We start from the raw sequence: 15,584 nt of genomic DNA, 5'->3' as shown, positions 1-15,584 counted from the left end.
AATGTTCCATTTTTATTAGGTAAGTTTAGAGGACAAAATTAAATAATAGGCCTCACACCAACCAAAATTCACCATGAATATCAGAAAGGGAAGAATAGAGTGGAAGATTAAACATGGTCATGAAATGATTATGACTCATCTTGTGGTCGCTACTGGAAATTATTAGGAGAACCATAAAGGTTGAGGTTAGAGAACTATTGTGCTATGTTCGGTAATAAGCATGTCTTTATCAATGTTGCAGCCAGCTTTCTTCCATACGAAGTTAAAATGTTGTAAAGAATCCTGAGAGAGTAAAATGATTAAAATAAATAAAATATATTTAAATTTGGGGACAAAGGAGAAAATATTAAGAAATATGGCCTTTAAGATACAGAGGGCTTTTAATGTTTAATTAAAAATAACGAATGAATACACTTTTACCGACGTTGGAGAGTGGAACGTGGAGCTGTGGCCGTTGTTTCTGGTTAAGTCAACAACCAAAGGCTTGTCTATCCCTTCCCCTTCTCTGATGCTTTTCAAATGATAGATAAATTTTCTTTTGTTGTTGAAAAAAATTACTACTTTTTTACCATTAAGAAAGAGATTATCTACTAATTAAAATAGGATATGGCTTAATCAGAAATAAGGTGTTAGCTGCATTCAGGCATCCCAAGGTGGAGTTCCAGGTTCCTTAAGTACCTCTCTTCTCAGTTTACCCCCAATACTTGCAGACCTGTGTCACCCATCCTCCTGAATATCCAGTGCTCACCCAACTGCAGTGTTTTTCAAAGTAAGATCCTCCAGTCATTTGAACCCAAATCATCTGTAACTCACTAAGAAAGTGGCCCCCAACCTCACGCCAGACCTATTTACTCCGAATCTATTGATCAGAATCCGATCTGCATGAACTGAGAGCATGATCTGGACCAAAATCAAGAGTCGGCTGCTCACCCAACTGAGCTACCCAGGTGCCCCCAGATCCGCATTTTTGAAATAAAGTCTTCCCGTGATTCTTAAATGTATAGAAGACTTGAGATATACTGTCCAGTTGGTTAACAATGGAGTTTTTTTTCCATCTCATTTTGTGATGCCTGAAACATTTATTTTATATCAGAAATTCCTTCATCCTTAAAGGTACGTAAGCCTTAGTTTCTTCATTTGAGGATGAATTCATATTACTTCACAGTTTTTGGATTATTAAATCGTAAGTAGAGTGCTGGGTAATGGACTTGGCATATGTTAAGTGTTCAATAAGTGATAATAACGACAATAATGGTGACAATAGGGATGACAAAATGAGGGCAGGTTGAAACATGAATCCTGTTGTGCTTTTGCGATCTCTACCTGAATACATTGGGCAAATCGAAAGCTATAAATCAAGCAGGCTAAAATGGAACAAAACCAGGCGATGTGGATAAAAGGATATTTCTGCCTCTCTCCCTGAAACTTCTACTTCTGCTTCCCTTGTTTCTGGGTCTTCCCTCATTCCCTCCCCACAAAGGAGGGACGCAGATAGCTACTTTTGTCATTCAGAGTCCATTTATGTATGAGAAGGACATTAGTCACTGCTCTAACTTTCTTTTTTAAATTTTTAAAATTTTATTTTATTTTTAGAGAGAAGGGAGAAAGAGAGAGAGAGAGAGAGAGGGAAAATCCTCAGCAGGCTCCATACTCAGTGTGGAGCAGGATGTGGGGTTCAATCCCATGACCCTGGGACCATGACCTGAGTCAAAACCAAGAGCCAATCACTCAACCGACTGAGCCACTTAGGTGCCCCATCATTGGTCTAACTTAAAAGGTAGGCCCCTAAATTCCACTCATTCTGTTTATATCCTTGTATTTTTAAATCTTTACCTACAGTAATAATAAACAGATCTACGTATTCCCAGGAAGCCAGTCCCGTCCCTAAGGCTGGCAAATAAGGCAAAGAAAATAAATAATAAAGACTGTAAAAAAGAAAAGAAAAGAAATAAAACTTTCTTCTTGGAGGTAGCATGATTACAGATGCAGAAAATCCAAACAAGGGAGCCTGGGTGGCTTAGTCGGTTAAGCGTCTGACTTTCGCTTAGGTCATGATCTCGCGGTTCGTGGGTTCGAGCCCCGCGTCGGGCTCTGTGCTGACTGCCAGCTCAGAGCCTGGAGCCTGTTTCAGTCTGTGACTCCCTCTCTCTCTGACCCTCCCTGCTCACGCTGTCTCTCTCTCTCTCTCCTAGAAATAAATAAAACATTAAAAAAAAAATCCAAACAAATTCACAAATTATTAGAATTAACTACATTTAGCAAGTTCAGTGAATCTAAGTTCAATGTATAAAAACCAACTGTATTTCTATACATTAGCAACAGTTGGAAAATAAAAAATTCTTAAATTGCTTGGGAAATCTATACCTTAGTCACCTGAGTGTAAATCTGACATAAGTGCAAGATCACTACATTAAAAATGAAAACCACTGCTTGGAGAGATTGAAGGTGACCTAAATAAATTGATAATCTATATTTATGACATGAAACTCAATATGGCTAAGATATCAATTCTCCCCAAATAGACCAATCAAAATTGCAACAGAAATTTTGTGGAAATTGAAAAGGATTTAGAATGCAGGAATTGATTCTAAAGTTTGTGTGCAATTGCAAAGGACCCAGAATAGATAAAACAACATGGAGAAGAATGAAGATGAAGGAAAAACACAATGAGTTTCAAATCTTGCCATATAACTACACTAATAAACACATTATCTTCTAGGTGGAATGATGATAGACAGTGTGGGAGTAGACCTACACATGTATGGTCACTTGATATGTGATAATGTCACTGCAGTTCTATTAAGAGAATGGATGATCTTTTCATTTAATGGTTATGAGCCAGTAGGAATCTTGACATCTATTGCATATTATCACAAATATTGATTTGTGTTGGAATATGGACCTAAATGAAAAACCATGTCCAGGGGCACCTGGGTGGCCCCATCTGTTAAGCCTGCGACTTTAGCTCAGATAATGATATCAGGGTTAGTTGGTTGAGCATTCAAGTATTGATTTTGGCTCAGGTCACAATCCCAGGGTCATGAGATCAAGTCCCACATCGGGCTGTGGGCTGAGCATGGAGTCTGCTTAAGATTCTCCCTCTGCCCTCTCCCCCACTCACTCTATTTCTCAGTCGAAAATAAAGAAAAATTAAAAATTAAAAAAATAAATGAATATTTCTAGCAGACTTTTTCATAACTGCAACAAACTGTAAACAGTCCAAACAACCCACATGTCTATTTCAAGGAGACTGGATAAATGCATTGTTGAGTATTCATACAAAGCAGCTACACATCAACAAAAAAGAACAAACAACTGGTGCACAGGGCAACATCAATGAACTGCAAAAATATTATGTTCAGCGAAGGAAACCAGATTTGAGAATATATACTGCATCATCCTGTATGATTCGAGTCATGTGACATTCAAGAATAGATGATAGAAATCTGAATAGTGGTTACCCAAGGTGGAGAGTAGGAAGCAGGGCTGTTGAACTGCAAGGGGCAGGTGCAAATCTTCTGAAATAACAAACGATTGCTACATAGATATGGATGGTATAACATAGATATAAACAAGTGTAAAGTTTCATTGAGCTGTGTTTAAGTTTTGTGCACTTTATTATATGTGTTGGACCTCAATTACAAAGAGAGAGAAAGCAAAGAAACAGCGTTTTAAAATTTTGACATAAATGTCAGTATCAACCTTTGAGAATTAAAATCAATTCCATCAAGGCAGGACTGAAGTATGTGGAGGAGTGCTTTTGATTTCGTAAGCAAAGGAAGTATGATTTGGTTAAAAAAATAGCATTTATTTTTTTTTTTAATTTTTTTTTTAATGTTTTTTATTTATTTCTAGGAGAGAGAGAGACAGCGTGAGCAGGGGAGGGTCAGAGAGAGAGGGAGTCACAGACTGAAACAGGCTCTAGGCTCCAAGCTGGCAGCCAGCACAGAGCCCGACGCGGGGCTCGAACCCACGAACCGCGAGATCATGACCTGAGCGAAAGTCGGACGCTTAACCGACTAAGCCACCCGGGCGCCCCAAAAAAATAGCATTTATTTTTATAAAGAAGGGAAGAGACACTGCTGAGAATTTCAGACAAGATGAGGACTGGAAACCATCCACTGGTTTTATCAACACCAAAGCCATGGGCATGAAACCAAGATCTTCTCTTCAAGTGACAGTAACAGAGGCCAGATGCAAGTGCAAGTGAAGAATGGGTGTTGAGGAAATGGACATGTTGTGCCCGAATCACGAGTCCCAGAGACCTCCAAGGAGCCCGCACCGATGCAAATACAAAAGGGTCTTTATTACAAGCTCGAGCAGGGGCTCACCCATCTACCAGTGTAGTGGCAGCAAGGTGAAGCTCCAAACAATAGCGAGTAGGGTTTTTCGGGGTAAGGGACGGGGGTGTTACAGTGCACACATTGTACGTATAGCATCATCACATAAGCACCAATTACAATTGTACAGCATCCATGGTAACAGCTTTGACCATTCAGTATCTGTGAGGTGTTCATTACTTTTGGTGGGATCCAATCATGACTTTTGAGAATCCTTTGAAAATGACCAATTATGAGGTGAGTACAAAGGGCCCACATGGGGTTCAGGCAAGTGGTGAGAAATTGGCTACTTTGTATAAAACAACTGTCTGCAGTTCCCAGCCTTGACTCAGACCATAGGAATGTTTTTTGATTAGCTGACCTGAGGGCGGTCGGAGGATGGCTTTAACCTTGAACAATCTGAGGCTTTTCCTGGAACTGGGGCTACGTGCTGCCCAAGGTTGCTCTTAGTGGAGGACTTAATTTTAGGCTCTTCAGACACAGTCAGTACAGACAATTCTTTCCATTAACTTTGTTATTAAGGAGAAGAGAAATGTAGAAATGTGGCTGGTGGAGATGTGGGCTTCAAGAAGACTATATTAAAATGGGAAAGATACGGGGCACGTGGGTGGCTCAGTCAGCTGAGCATCTGACTTTTGATTTCGGCTCGGGTCATGACCTCAGAGTCTGCGAGTTTGAGCCCTGTCTGGACTCTGCTGACAGCAAGGAGCCTGCTTGAGATTCTCTCTCCCTCCCTCTCTCTGCCCCTCCCCTGCTCATGCACATGCACTTTTTCTCTCTTTCAATAAATAAATAAACTTTAAAAACATTAAAAAGTGCTCACTAATAGAGATTGACCAGATTATTATAAGAGAATACAAAACTTTTTTTTTTTTTTTAAATTTCAGGGAAGAGTGTATATTCCTGGCCAGTTTCTTTTCAAGTCACCCATAACTGGAAACTAAGGCCATCCATATCACAGCTGTCCCTTCTGTGTCCATGTGAGTGAAGCTTCAGGTTGTTATAAAGAGCAGACAGACCCAGGAACACACAAAGGAGACTGTCCAGGATACCAGGACAGAACGAACAGTAATCTGTACCATCTGGTTCTTTCTCCAGAGGACCACTTGGCGAGGCTATGAGTGCTAAGCAGGTACTTCTTCGAGGACAAAGAACAACAGAGATGTTTTTGATGTCCAGAGCCCCAGCTGCGGGGTTTTGGCACGGACTGCAGGTGCCTGAGAGCACTGTGTCTCCACAGCACAGAGGTAAGTGGCTGAATCTTCAGGTTTAGAGGCTGTGATGTGCAGAGAACTTCCCTTCTTTAATAGTGTGGCTTTTAATCTTTCTTTCTGTTTTTCCTCGTTAACTGAGTACAGGAGGAAGAGGAGTTCAGGGCCTTTCCCAGGATCCTGCCTAAGCCACTGGAGCCCTTTAAAAGAGCTGACCGTGTAACTGCAGTTGAGGTGGACACTGTCTCCCTCCTGAAGTCTCAGGGTCGGAGGACTCTGCTCCACCTGGTCTTCTCCACGCAGCCCTGTTCAGGAAAACAAAATCAGAAACGACGCAAAGCCTTTGGTACAGCAGTTTCGAAAAATTCTGTCAAGAAACCTGGGGTGAGCTGAGACTGAACCCCGATCTCTTCCCCCCGCTTTGGATAAATGTATCCCTGTGGCTCTCGCCTCTTACCCTCCAACTTACAGCCAAGCTGAAGCCACAAAACTATGAATGCACATTCCAGCACATTCTCCATCCTGCCATCGATCTGAGTCTTGGTACAGTCTGTAGCAATTCCAAACCTTCCCTGAAGTGCTGTCTCTGGATCTTGGCTCTTGTTCTCTGATGCAGAGAGAGCCTTTCTGTTAGTGGCTCAGCCAATCAAAACTCACTTTCATGCTTTTGAAGTTTCAAGAACTCAGGAAATGAGAAGAATGGAAACACCGCCACCTCCTGGTCACAGACACACTCTCACCGTGCCCACCTCACTGCCCTACAAAGAAAAGATTGACGGAAAAGACATGGTATTTGATGGGCACAGTGTCTATGAGGTTCAAAGTTACAGTCAGAAGAGCCTTCTCTTATTTACACTTTTCAAAAAAATTTTTAAATGTTTATTTTATTTATTTTGAAAGTGAGAGAGAGCATGCCCATGGGTGCACACAAGTTGGGGAGGGGCAGAGAGAGAGAATCTCAAGCAGTCTCTCTGTTGTCAACACAGAGCCCACCTCAGAGCTTGAACTCAGGAACTGTGAGTCAGCCCTTAACCAACTGAGCCACTCAAGATGACCCTCTTGTTTATACTTTTCATTGTTTCGTTGTTTCTTGAATGACCTTTAAAGCTAGACTGGTACCAGAGGCTGTAAAAGAGTTGGCCCCATGTGTAACAGATTGTGTTTCTCTTTATAATAGGCAAGAGACTCAGCAGGGGACACTTTAAAAGGACTAGAGCTCAAAAAGAGGGAGATCAAATAGGGTATAGCTGCATCTGGAAACCTCACTGACGGGAGATAGGGAATATAAGAAATCAGCTTCTTCAAATAATTTAATGCCTAGCTACAGGGACCAGCTGTGACCAAAATTCAGGGTCACAAACGTGATAGATCTTCGGAGGGAGGGAGGAAAACCCAGAACATGGGCGGTGGGGGGGGGGAAGACCTCTCCATTTCTAGACCGCAAAGGGATCAGAAAGTCATTGCGTGTGTGTTGGGGGAGAGTAACTATTATTTATGCAAAGCACTTTTTATGTACATAAAAACATACAGTAAAAGTAAGTCTTCCTTCCTCACTTATCCCTCAGTACCACAGTTCATTCACACAGGCATATTCCCGTGATATACACACATTCACTGTTTTTAGCCAAACCTATATACTCCATGCTGTGCTTTGTTTCTTTTCCCCCATGCAAAATATACCTTGGCATATATATGCATAGCATACCATTGCATGGATAAACCGTATTTTACTTAAGCAGTTTTGTATTTTTGCAAGTTTAGATTATTTCCAGTCTTTTACTATCCCAGATTATGCTGAAATAAAATTTCCTCCCTCAAAGGGATTTGCCAACATGATCAAGTATATCAATAAAATTATTGAAAGTATAAAAGCTATGACAAAATAGCCATGCCTCTTTCATTTCATAAGTGTTGCCAACATGCCTTTAAACAAGCAGTAGTAATCTACATAGTTACAATGTGTCAGCATCTGTTTCTCCATTCCCCCTCCAGCACACTATATAACTAAACTTTTTAAAAATCTTTCTTAAGTTAATAAGTAAAAAATGCTAATTCAAAGTACCATCTTTAATCACTCTCTTATTAGTGAAGCTGGGATTTTCAAAATAATTTTAAAATCTATTTACATATCTGACTCTGAAAACTCTATTCAAAATTTGTTTGTTACTTTTGAAGTCAGAGCAACAAGAAATCAAACTCCAGGTCTATGGTTTATTTGCTGTGAGTTTCTGAAAAAGCTGTTCAGTAACTCTGTTACTTTAGTTTTCTCAACTGAATAATGGGGAATGAAGAGGCATACCTGCTTCTAGAACTGCTGTATCATATGTATTGACATAGATTGCATATATGTTTATACAGTTACATAAAATTCAAATAATTGCTAGAACACAGCAAACTTGATTAATATTAGCTATTGTCGGTGTAATTTTCTTTTAGAGAGTTAATCTATTTACTGATTTTAAAAAGCTTTTTATATTTTAAAGTTACATTTTTTCTGTTTTTGAGTCTTTTGTTTCCATTTTGGCATTTGAATTCGGCTTTTTAATGGTGTTTCTGCCGCGTAGAAATGTTTGCTTTGATGGGCTCTTATTTATTGTTTACTATTTTGCCTGAAATTTGAAATTTGAGTCATGCTTAGGAAGTCTTTTGGCAATTCATGCCAAGATTGTTTTTTAAAAGTCTTGAAATTTTCTATTATGTCTAAATTTTAATATTTTCTGTCTACCTCTTGGGATTACTTTGATCTAGCAAGTAAGGTTAGGGGTCAGTTTCTTTTCAAATGGATGGTCAATTGTCCCAACATTATCTACTGATCCATTGTTTTCTATTTGATACAAATTACCTTTGTGGGATAATAATTTCCCATTCCGAATTTGTTTTTCTCTTCTCTTCATAGTTTCTCTTGTTCTATATATGCTAGTACTATTTTTAATTATTCCAGCTTTGCAACATTATTTGATGTGTGATAGAGTTTTGGCACCACCACTTATTATTCTTGGTTCAAAATTGTTTCTGAGTTCTTTCATATTTGTCTTCACTTGAATTTTATTTTTTTAAAATATTTTTATTTATTTCTAGGAGAGAGAGAGAGACAGCGTGAGCAGGAGAGGGTCGGAGAGAGAGGGAGATACAGACTCTGAAATAGGCTCCAGGCTCTGAGCTGGCAGTCAGCACGGAGCCCGACGCGGGGCTGGAACCCACGAACCGCGAGATCATGACCTAAGCGAAAGTCGGACGCTTAACCAACTAAGCCACCCAGGCGCCCCTGTCTTCACTTGAATTTTAGAAACAGCATGTCTAGTTTCAAATTTTACAAATAAATATGTAAACATTTCAAAGTAACATATTCTAGGCAGTCTTGTATTACTACAAAAATAAGAGCTATTGAATTTAGAGAGTAGCTAATAATATTTCAATAATGATATTGAAATTACTGGTACTAGGCTAAGGTATCTATGGCAAAACTAGTATTGCCTAATTTGTTTGATTCCATGACACTCCATGGGATTTTGTCATTGAAGATGTATTTACCTTGGTGAGTTACCACCACTTGTACAATTTCTCTTCTGACTTGTCCAAACAGCATGCTTTGCCCTCCGTTAGCTACAACCCAGAAAAAAAAAAACATCAACTCTCAACTGCACAGCTTTGATGTTACTCCACCCATTCTCTTAACTCAGTAACCAGAAAATATAAGCTACCCAGAATTGGCAGTACTAACAGTTCATTGCTTTTTGACTTTGGGTAATTTCTTAGTGATCTAAAAATCATTGCACTAACTTGTATACTATTTATTATCTACTGATATGATTTATTCTAGCCACACTTACCAAACTCTGACTGTTATAAATCATATTTCACAGGCAGTTTTTCTCTGTCACTGAGTATGTGTATCTCAGAAAGAAGGTGAGAAAGGTAACTGCAAGATTAGTGCAGAAACTCCGTGCAGGAAAAGAACTACGAGAACCAAGGAGCTGAGTGGGTGATGTGTAACAGAGCCAGAGGAGATGACTCAGTTGTGAGTTTGATGAGAATTTTGATGCAAATTTTACTTTTGATGAGTTTAATTTTAAAAAATATTTTCAATTTGAAATGATTGTAGATTCGGAAGCTTCCAAAGACATACAGGGAGGTCATACATACTGTTTACCCCGTCTACTCCAATGATACCTAAACCAGGAAATTAACATGGGTACATTCCACAGAACTTATTTAGATTTCCACAGTACTGCTTCCCTTGTGTGTGTGTGTGTGTGTGTGTGTGTGTGTGTGCACGCACGCATACAAATGTGTGTAGTTCTGTGCAATTTTATATATGTACAGATACATGAATTCATGTGTATTATATGCATAGATCTTCTGCCACAATCAAGATGTGTAACTGTTTCCCAAATCTTCCTCATGCTACCCCTTTGTAGCATGACATCGTTAAGCTCTGACAATCACTAATCTGTTCTTTATCCCTACTATTTTATTTCAATAGGGTTTATAAATAGAATTGTATAGTCAGAACTTCTTGAGATTTTTTTTCATTCCACATGAGTATACAAGCATGAGATCTCTCCAAGTTTTATATATATATATTTACTTTTTTTTTTAAAATGTTTTTATTTATTTCTAGGAGAGAGAGAGAGACAGTGTGAGCAGGGGAGGGTCAGAGAGAGAGGGAGTCACAGACTGAAACAGGCTCCAGGCTCTGAGCTGGCAGTCAGCACAGAGCCCGACGCAGGGCTCGAACCCATGAACCGTGAGATCATGACCTAAGCGAAAGTCGGACGTTTAACCGACTAAGCCACCCAGGCGCCCCTATATATATATATTTACTTCTGAGGGATATTCTATTCTATGGTATGGAGGGGCCATGGTTTGTTTAATCAGTCACTCATTGAAGCACATTCGGGTTCTTTCCAGACTTTGGCTGCTAGGAATAAAGCTGTTATGAATATTCATGTACCGGTTTTTGTGTGTATATAAACTTTCATTTCTCTAGGATAAGTGCCCAAGTATGCAATTGCTGGATCATATGGTAAGACATATTTAGTTTTTAAGAAACTACTGAACCATTTTCCAGAATGCCTTACCAGTTTATATTCCCACATGCAATTTGTAAATGATCCAGCTTCCCCACAAATTTGTCAATATTTGGTATTGTCACTAATTTTTATTTTAGCCATTGTGATAGGTGTATAGTTATATCTTGTTGTGGTTGTCTTTTTTACATGTTTATTTATTTATTTTAAGAGAGGGGAGTGGCAGAGAGAGAGAGGGAGTGAGAGAAACCCAAGCAGGCTCCACGCTGTCAGGCTCTCACCCGACGTGAGGCTTGATCTCACAAATCGTGAGATCGTGACCTGAGTCAAGATCAAGAGTCTAACGCTCAACCGACTGAACCACCGAGGTGTCCCCCACTGTGGTTTTAATTTGCATTTGTCTGATCAATAATCACATTGAACATCTTTTTGTGTGCTTATTTGAAAGATAAGCTTATCTTTTCATCTTCTTAACAGGGTATTTTGCAGTGGAAAAGTCGTGTTAGCTAACTTAAATTTAAATAAAATCTTGGAAGAAGAAAAAGTAAGAGAAAGTATATGGTGAGGCCTGGCACAGAGATATAACTATGTGAGTTATGTAGGCATGAATAAAATGTCATATGTAGGGAGGCGGAAAAACATAAGGAGAGGTGTGGAGTTTTTTTTTTAATTTTTTTTTTAATGTTTTATTTATTTCTAAGAGAGAGAGAGAGCGTGAGCAGGGGAGGGTCAGAGAGAGAGGGAGTCACAGACTCTGAAACAGGCTCCAGGCTCTGAGCTGGCAATCAGCACAGAGCCTGACGCGGGGCTCGAACCCACGAACCGCGAGATCATGACCTAAGCGAAAGTCGGACGCTTAACCGACTAAGCCACCTAGGCGCCCCTATGGAGATATTTTTAAAGAAGGTATTGTAAGCCCTGGGAAAGTGCTGAAAGGTCATTGCTGAAATGTCAGGGAAGTTCTCGTCTCAAGACCGTTGAACATGATAACCCTATGAGAACAGAAGCCCATGGTCTCCCAGAAGCCAGTTAGGGAACAGACCCCATTGTAATGGCCTTGAAACTGCACACCTTCCCTACATGCTTTCCCGTAAACACCAGATGTGAGTTTGGTCTATGTCTGGAGGCTCCTTGTGTTTTCCTCCCATGCTTTAACACTCTTTGATGTTTATGCCTGGCGAACAGGAAATAAAGACTATGTGCAGTTTGCTGCTGCTGTTGTTTCACTGTCAGAGGCAGCCCTACACATCTGCTCAGTCTGCGTCTGAGAATTTTGTCTTCGGTGCGTGGCTCCAGAGAGGAGTTGGCCTAGGACTCACTAACCCTCGAGAACGCCCAACAGCTAGTGACTGGGAGGGAGATCAGAGGGTATGCAGGAGTCAAGGTGGTTCATCAGGGAAAAGGAGAAGAGAGCTTTAAGAGTAAGTGGTCACAAAAGTAAGTGGTCACAACTCATGTGTCAAAAGTTTCTGAGAGGTCAGCTATGGGGGGACGCCTGCAAATTTCTGTTGATCTAAAACACAGAGGTCATTAGTAGTCTTTTTGAAGGCTTAACCAGTGGAGGAATTCAAGCCAGATCCATCTATACCCTTTAATCCAGAAATTCCAATGTATAAGCCCAACAGCAGTGTATAATTACGTTCACCGAACGTATATATAAGAATATTGGTGCAGGGCACCTGGGTGGCTCAACAGGTTGAGCGTCCCACTCTTGATTTTAGCTTAGGTCATGATCTCATGGTTCATGGGTTTGAGCCCTGCGTCGGGCTCAGTGCTGACAGTGCTGAGTCTGCTTGGGATCCTCTCTCTCCCTCTCCCTCTCCCTCTCTGCCCCGCCCCTGTTTGTGCTCTCTCCCTCTCTCTCTGTCTCTCTCTAAATAAATACAATTTAAAAAAAAGAATATTCATGCAATGCTGCAAATGAGCAGGCAAATGGGCAAAATGAATCTATCTACGGGATTGTGGTTTCCCCAGAAGAGCAGGTAGTGACCGGAAGGGGACATTAGGGAGGGTCTCTGCAGAGCAAAAGTCCATACACGACAGAGCAACAGATGCAGCTTCAGTCTCTGGAAGATAAAAATCCTTCGAACAAAGCTTCCCAAGAGTCCCTGTTACACCAGGACCGATTTGGGCTTTGACGCTACAGGCTGAAATGACTTTCGCACTACAGGTCAACATGGGAAGCCATTTAGATTTCGGGTCTTCCGCTTTAATGTAATCATCACACACCATTTAAAAAAAATCTTTTGTGAAACGTCTACGGCAAGGTAAAAGAATTGAAGATAAAGGTGCTTTTGATGAATGACACTGTTTGATATGTTCTCGGAGCCAGAGAAATAGCATTTTCCTTACAGCGAAGCATTGACCTCGAAACCCCCACCGCCTCAGGCACAGCCCCCACTTCTTCCTTCCTTGCTGCCGCTGCTCTCCCTGGTGTTCATAGCCGGCGGATGCCTGAGATCTGAGGTTTCTGTGGGGCTCCCACAGCTGCCGCATCACTGTGGTGTCTCTCAGAGCACAGAAATACACTGCTGAGTCCCCGAGTTGTAATGGCCTGATGGTGAGGCTGATGGATCTGTCTGATTTCTGGAAGTTCAGAGAATACCGCCCCTCTGTTGCGTTCCGCTCACCGTAGGACTCCTGATGAATAAGGAAAATCATTTCCCCACTTGCTGGTTGTTTGTACCAGAATAGATAATAAGTATTACCACCGGTTTCATATACACAATCCAAGGTCACAGCCTCCTTCTCTGACATAGAAATTGCAGGCTGGGCTTGAGTTACCTTCTGTGCCATGACGGATCCTGCAAAAAGAAAAGAGAGAGAATTAGGCTGATTCTCTTGGTAGTGGCCCTAAGGTTTTAGGGAACTCAGGTGGGACTGAGAGTTCTGATTCCCCTGTTCACTATTCTACTCTCCTAAACCCCACCAGACAACAACAACCTGCCTCTATCCCCGAATGTGGGACTCAGTGCAGCCTGAGGCTGGACTGGAGGCCATCCCTGCTGTCCCTACCAAGGCAGATGGAGGCTGTGACTATTCTCAGCAGGCTAGGTAGCAGCATGTTGGAAGCTCTTCCTGTGAGTGAAATGTGCTGTGTCCTGTCTCAAATGCAGGTCTAAATGCTGTCCTGTGCCTCAGAGGGCACACACGCATGCACACACACACACACACACACACACACACACACACACACACACACTTAAGGAGCTATAAGGTGCTTCGGGCCAGAACAGGAAATGTAGTTTGCTATCAGTTTCCTTGTGTCACACCGTGGCTTTGTTGACATGATGGGAGGGTCTAACTTGCCTTTTTCAGTCTTTTTCTAATTTAATTCACAAAAATTATATCTGGACATGTATATTAAGTAAACTGAATTGTAGGACATCAATAGTGCCATCATTTGCCATCTTCAGCCAGCGCATCTATGATGGACTGGTGAGTGTGAAAAGAAATACAATTTATTGTGATTATGGTGACTTCTGAGAACAAATAGTCATCCATCTTTCTGCACAGCGTATGCTTGTGTCCCCAGCTGAAATCTACAGTGAAATATACTCATAGATTTTTCTTCCAGACAAGAAGATAAAACTATTCATTCTCAGTCATCATAACTTTTCTTCTCACACTGCAAGGCATTGGTTTCTGAGGAATTTTCCATTGGATAAAGTTCTTTGTCTGTTTAATGCTACCACAGCAAGTTTCCTGATCGACAAAATTTGGTCAACTGCACATGTCTTAATAGCAATCAATAATAAGTCTGGTAGAAAAATCTTGCTTTGGGGGCACCTAGGTGGCTCAATCGGTTAAGCATCTGACTTCGGCTCAGGTCATGGTCTCGACTTTGTCTCAGGTCATGATCTCAGGGTTGGTGAGTCCCAGCCCCACACCGGGCTATGTGCTGACAGGTCAGAGCCTGGAGCCTGCTTCAGATTCTGTGTCTCCCTTTCTGGACAGAAAGTGGCCCCTCTGCCACTTGTCCTGTCTCTCTCTCTCTCTCAAAAATAAACATTTTTTTAATTAAAGAAATAGAAAAATCTTACTTTTGAATATTGCCCCCTGCAGTCATAATAAGGTCAAATTCACCAGGCCATGCATTCTTCTTTTCTTATATCAAAAGTGTAGCCATTCAAACATTGCAAATGTCACTTCATCTCCCTGTTGCAGCAGCTGTGTCTCAGAGGCCCTCCCTGGAAGCATCCCTCACTAGCTTCATGTCTTAGCAACATGGAAGCTGGTGTCTGATTTGCTTGGCATCAATGTGCTGATTTATGACTGTGATTCAGTTGACTGCAGCTTTTAATCACCTATTTATTTTCTCATCCCTAAGTGAATGTATCAATTTAGTGACATCGAACGTCCATGTTATATAATGGGAAAATATAATTTTTTTAGAAGTCCAGGATGGTTCCACTATCAGAAAAATGTTGTCTCTAAGAGGAGGGATTTGACTGCAAGGAGGCATGAGGGGACTTCTGAGGTGAAGGAAATGTTTTATACCTTGTTTTTTTTTTTACTTGCGTTTATATAAGTCTCAAGACACACTGAACAGCACATGTAAGATCCATGCATTTCATTGTAGACAAAGTTAAACTTCGATAAAAAAGTGAACCCCAATAACATAAAATATACAGAGAAAATTCGTCCAGCTTTCCTTAGGTGTTGCAGAAGTTTATTTACACTTTTTAATTGCTAGGGAACAGCTGTGGTCTGCTGTGATCACAGCCCACTCCCACCCCTTCTGACAACCACTCGAGACTGGGAAGCAACAAAGGCTGGCGGGACATTAATATGCTGCGAGGCTAAATATACACAAAAGAAATGACTAAACGAAATGGCATACCATGCAGCTCTCAGAATACAGGTCTACACGGCTACACATAAATTATACGAATAAATTTCACAAAGGTAAGATTGTATAAAAGAAGCCAGCTATGAACGTTTAGACATTTACATAGAGTACAGAAGCAGAGAAAAGTATTCCGTGAGTTGAGGGAAGGATG

The 15,584-nt window shown here is 40.9% G+C and overlaps 1 long non-coding RNA gene across 1 annotated transcript; it reads right to left on the bottom strand.

The window, feature by feature from the left end:
- Positions 1-5,608: 5,608 nt before the first annotated feature.
- On the bottom strand, positions 5,609-6,134 carry LOC144236616 (uncharacterized). Its single transcript, XR_013336629.1, has 2 exons — positions 6,021-6,134; positions 5,609-5,856 (listed from the first exon to the last, which is right to left on the bottom strand). It is a non-coding gene; the product is annotated as an uncharacterized LOC144236616 (long non-coding RNA).
- Between the last annotated feature and the right edge of the window lie 9,450 nt (positions 6,135-15,584).

The sequence above is a fragment of the Crocuta crocuta genome, unplaced genomic scaffold (assembly GCF_008692635.1).
Source record: "Crocuta crocuta isolate KB4526 unplaced genomic scaffold, BGI_CrCroc_1.0 scaffold175, whole genome shotgun sequence".
NCBI lineage: Eukaryota > Metazoa > Chordata > Mammalia > Carnivora > Hyaenidae > Crocuta > Crocuta crocuta.
Note: the sequence above shows the minus strand (reverse complement) of the source record. Positions and strands in the feature narration are given on the sequence as shown.